Raw genomic sequence first — 5,306 nt, 5'->3', positions numbered from 1 at the left:
AAGATCAATTGGGCTATACGGGCAGTTGAATGGGTTGAGAACCATCCCAACTGTTAACCAGGCCGGTTAAGATCGGTCAGGGATATTAATATGATATAAGACTGAGGTCCACTATACGGGCAGTTGAATGGGCTGAGAACCATCCCAACTGTTAACCAGGCTGGTAGAGACCGGTCAGGTATATAAAGATTATGCATAGGACTGAAGGTCTACATGGGCCTCGTTGATATGACCCACTGACCTGGACGCGCCAGGCGGTGTGTTGGGTCAACAAGCCGAGGAAGGCTGTAGTCCACCGACCTGAGTAATCAGGCGGTGTGTAGGGCTACGGCTGGCTGCGATCCACCGAATGGTGGGACATCGGTATGTATGACCGTAGTCTCCGAGGATCTTTGCCCACCGACTGAGTTTAGCTCAGCGGTGTGTCGGGCTTGATCCGCTACGGCCCACCGATTGTGCGCATCAACGGTGTGTAGGGTCGTAAGTCCCCCCTTGTAAAGGGGATCGCGGTCCACCGACTGGGCGCGTCAGCGGTGTGTCAGATCGTGGTCGGACGTTGAGTTCGTCAGCGGTTTTCAAAGGGTTGGTTGCGATCAACTCCCCTCGTACCGCGGTATTGAGGTAGGGTACTGCGGGGCCGTGTTAATGCTATAAGCATTAACCCTCATGTTCGGGGCATGCGATTGGTCCCGTGGCGCCATCAATGATTATGTGATATGAATGATGATTGGATGATGATGTGGATTGGAATTGAGAAGTGGCTTGTGATCGTAAATGCGTATTCCTTATGACGTTATTTCTACTTAATTGCTTATTGTTGTCTGATGTGCTTATCCCGATTTGATGAGTCCATTCCTGGTTTTAGAACTAGTGTCTCTTAATTATTTATCTTCCTGCTTCGAAATGATTTTTGTATATATATATATATATATATATATATATATATATATATATATATATATATATATATATCTATACTATATTTCAACGCGTTGGAGTGGGTTACCAGCATCTCTCGCTGAACAGATATATTTGGCTTTCAGGCACAGAGAAGTAGACACTAGAGCGCGCTAGAGATTTGGAGCGTAGAGTAAATAGTTTCCCTTTCGGCCTGCGTGCCATGCTTATGTATTTACATTATTGAGGATATTAGCTAGTTAGCCTGTGCACCTGAGTTCTCTAGCTCAGGTGTGGCATAGCACCCCGTACTCTATTATATTATGTTTTAGGATTTAATGAGAATTTGCCTTTATTATATAAGTCTTAAAAGTTGAAAAATTTCGGGGTGTTACAGTTGGTATCAGAGCCTAAGTTTGACCCTAGGATAAGACCCTTAAGACCAGACCTTAGGACATTAGGCTTAAAGCACTAGGAGTTCAGTAAGATAGGATTTAGTTATTTAAGGACACAGGAACTAGGGACCTTAAGACACGCGGTGAGATTGTGAGCCTACCTATCATCACATAACCTCCCCTCACTTTATCCTTCATTAATTTAAAAGACTTCCCTTCGCTTATCACACCAAGGTAAGAGTACAGCACTCTAACTCAAACGTTACTGTAAACATTGGCTCTATAGATCAGCATCATGGCACCAACCAGAAGACAATCAAGGACTCCGGAACCCGCTACACAAGACCCCCTGGCTCAAACCCTGCAACAACTAACCCAAGTCGCCCAAGCACTAAGCGACATAGCTCTCCGCAACAACCGACCACCACCACCTCCGCCAAATACAAACTCAGAAATCGCCCGACAAGTTTCAAACCATAGACCACCCACTTTCTCATGAGAAGAAGATCCCGCCATCCTTGAGGAATGGATTCGGACATTCGACAAAATTCTGGGGCTAGTAGAATGCCTAGAGGAACGCCGTGTAGAGGTAGCCTCATTTTACTTCGGACACGAGGCAGACTTTTGGTAGATCCACGAGGGACCCACTTATAGACAAGAACCAGGATTCAACTGGGAAAGTCTGAAAACACGACTGCGGGAACGATTCTACCCAGCCCACATAAGAGCGTCTATGCACGAAGAGTTCCTTCACCTAAAACAAGGAATGGCTACCGTCATGGAATACCATAAACGATTCCTCGAACTTGCACGCTTCGCGCCAGAACTAGTCCCCACAGAGACAACCAAAATAGAGAGATTTATATCGGGCCTCAACTTCGAAGCCCGAAAAGCCCTAATAGTAAGTAGACCCTGGACCCTCAACGAGGCCTACTCCAGTGCCGCCAATCTCTATCGAATCCAACTACTACAGCGTGGGGTCTAGGAACAGGTTCGAAAAAGGAACACAGGAGGTGGGGCGCCACCCATGAAAAGAACAAGAAACGACGCTAACGCAAGGCCAAACAATCCAGCGGGACAGGGGCCGCCCCCAAGAAACAGCGAAACTAATACAGGGGGCTTTCCCTGCCCAAAATGCCACCAGAGCCATAGGGGCAAGGACTGCATGGGGAACCCCTTACGATGCTTCAATTGCGGGAAAGAAGGGCACAAGGCATTCCTCTGCCCTCAACCCTCAAACTCACGCCCTATGGCCATGGGCCAACACGGGGACACGAACAACCAAGGAAACTATGGTGCCCCCGGAAAAGTATTTGTCATGAGCCGCACGCAAGTTGAACTTGGGAACGAGGGAAACCCCGACGAAGGAAGTATGACCCCAGAAAATGAAGATCACGCAAACCCGCCAGAAGGAAACCAGGAAGATGAATTTTGTTTATTTAACCCCCCCTTTAATGTAACCACCCCCGTATCAGAATCGCGTGTTTAGACTAGCCACTTTGGAATTATTATGAATAAAAGATAGTTCGAAATGATATTAGCTTAACAAAAAAAAAAAATAACCAAGACTACCACCAAAACAACAAAGACCAACATCTTCTACCACTAGGAGACAAAAGAAAGAAAAGACAAAGACATATCCCACAAGGAAGACTAATGTCACCAATGGGAATTGAACCCTAGACCTCCCCTTTTGAAAACCCAAGTCCCTAGCCACTAAGCCATAGGTGTTTCTTGGAACCTCAAGGGAATACTCCCATTTTAAACCCCTACAAATCCCTAAAAATCCCAAAACCCCCAAATCAAAAACCCTTCTTCTTCCTCACCATCTTCTTCCCCCACAATCTCTCTCTCTCTCTCTCCCTCACCCCACTCATCCCGCCGCCACCCGACAACCACCCCAACGAGCCACCCCGTCAACCACCACCGCCAGCCGAAGCCGCCGGTGCCCGTCCCCGACGCTCGCCGCCGCCACGCCGGGAGCAACCCGCGACACCACCGTCGACCGCCCGGATCCCCCCCGCTGCCACACGCCACCACGCTCACATCGCACGCCAAGCTCCATCGTGAACCACCGCTACCTCGCCGAACATCCCCCGCCGCGCCGAGAGCTGACGTCGCCGACGAAGCCGTACCGCCGGAACCCTCGCCGGAATCCCACCGGAATCTCGCAGGAGTCCGCCGGAAAATGCTATCTAGAAGAAAATTCTAAAAATGCCGAAAAAGCCCCTTGGAGTCCGCACCCCGGAATGGAGCAACGCCGACTACACCGTGATCGGAGGTAAAGCCCTCGAACCCGATCAATTTTCTCCGGAATTGGTCGACATGCTCAATCACCAAAGGCTTTTGGATACGTACCTCACCATAAAAGTGGATACGTACTCCGAATTGGTGAAGGAGTTTTATCGAAATTTGGTGGCCGTCAAACGCGGTGATAAACTAGAAATCACCACTAAGGTCCGAGGAAAGGAAATCATACTTTCCGAAGGCCGCTTGGCCAAGCTCTTAAAATTGACCACCACGGGTGTGTCAGACTACGACCGAAAAGGGTGGATTGGTACTCAAAACACGGGGTACAAAGACTACCTCGGATACCTACTCGGAAAGGAGGAAGGTTTCACTTCGGCCACACGGCCAAACAGGAAATGGCTAACCGCGGAGCAAAAGATATTGGTTATGATTGTGACTGACAGCCTATTGCCCACAAATAATAAAAGCAAGGATGTGGGAAGTCTGGAGTGCACTTTTGCCTATCTCTTAAAACACAAAATTAAGTTCAATCTGCCGGCCCTCATGTTGAAACACATGGAATTTTGTAAAACTAGCAACCAACTTAGCCTACCCTACGGGATGATCCTGAGTTGGATCATGGAGAAAAAGGGGGTAGACCTAAGCCACACAGAGGTCAAGACTGCAAGTGGTATGGCTTTCAATGCTCAGAATCTCCGTCGCAATGATATCTACTACACCGAAGGGGGACAATACATCACCCTCGAAGAGATTTTCCTTAAGCCCGAAGAGGAACGAAGGGAATTGGTTGATCAACTAAATATCTCCAACAAGAAACTCAAGCGGGCAATGCAAGACTGTGGGGAACCAGGGGAAAATGAGGAGCAAGAAGAAGATAGCGAGCCTAATCCACCGGCACCCACGCGAGCGAGGGGAAACCCAAGGGGTCTAAATGAAGAATCAGTCAACGAACGCATCCTCGCACAACTCACCCGACAGAACCAAATCATGGACGAGGGATTCTCATCCCTAATTCGCACAACACGCGCTTTGGACCAAAGGGTGGCAACCATCGAGGCCATGTTGGGCACTCGCGGTGCATCCAGCTCGGGAGCAGGAAACCAAGGTAGACCCTAACTTTTCAATCACCACTTCACCAGAAATCCAGTCCACCCCAGCAAAGACAACGTGCGGGGCCACGCTTCCTGATCGGGAGGCCAAATTACGCGACGTCCGGGGGTGAAAGAGTGGATCCACACATCGGCATCGGGGACGAAGCCTCTTGTAAGGGGGGGAGAGTGTAACACCCCGTGTTCCGACCCCTAAACCCAAATTAATTAATTAATTACTCAGCCCAAAAAGGGAGTTAAAATCAACTAATTAGCTAAAAGGGGGTCCACCATGGTCCGTGGGCCTTTATCCCTAAAAGCCAATCCCTTAGTCCTATAAGAAATAGAATTAGTAAACCCATGCCACCTAGACCCTAATTAGGACTCTTAATTATATAAATAGGGGCATAGGAGGCACCTAGGATTCACACCACAAATAATCCCTCACCACACAAGAAAGTTCCAAGAATTCCCCTAGGAGAAATCAAGAAAGAGAAATCTTAAAGAAAGACCCTTCATAGCCAAGGAAATTAATTAAGGCTAAAAGGTAACCCATGTCTCAACAAAACCTATTTTCTTCGCTATAATCTCTTTCCTTGGCCTCCCTCTATATTCTTGTGTCTTGATTAAATTCTTCTATGATAATTATGTTATGTTCTTGATGATTGATGAGATG

Source organism: Ipomoea nil, unplaced genomic scaffold (assembly GCF_001879475.1).
Source record: "Ipomoea nil cultivar Tokyo-kokei standard unplaced genomic scaffold, Asagao_1.1 scaffold0865, whole genome shotgun sequence".
Taxonomy (NCBI): Eukaryota; Viridiplantae; Streptophyta; class Magnoliopsida; order Solanales; family Convolvulaceae; genus Ipomoea; species Ipomoea nil.
The sequence above is the reverse complement of the archived record's forward strand: the minus strand, read 5'-3'. Positions refer to the sequence as shown.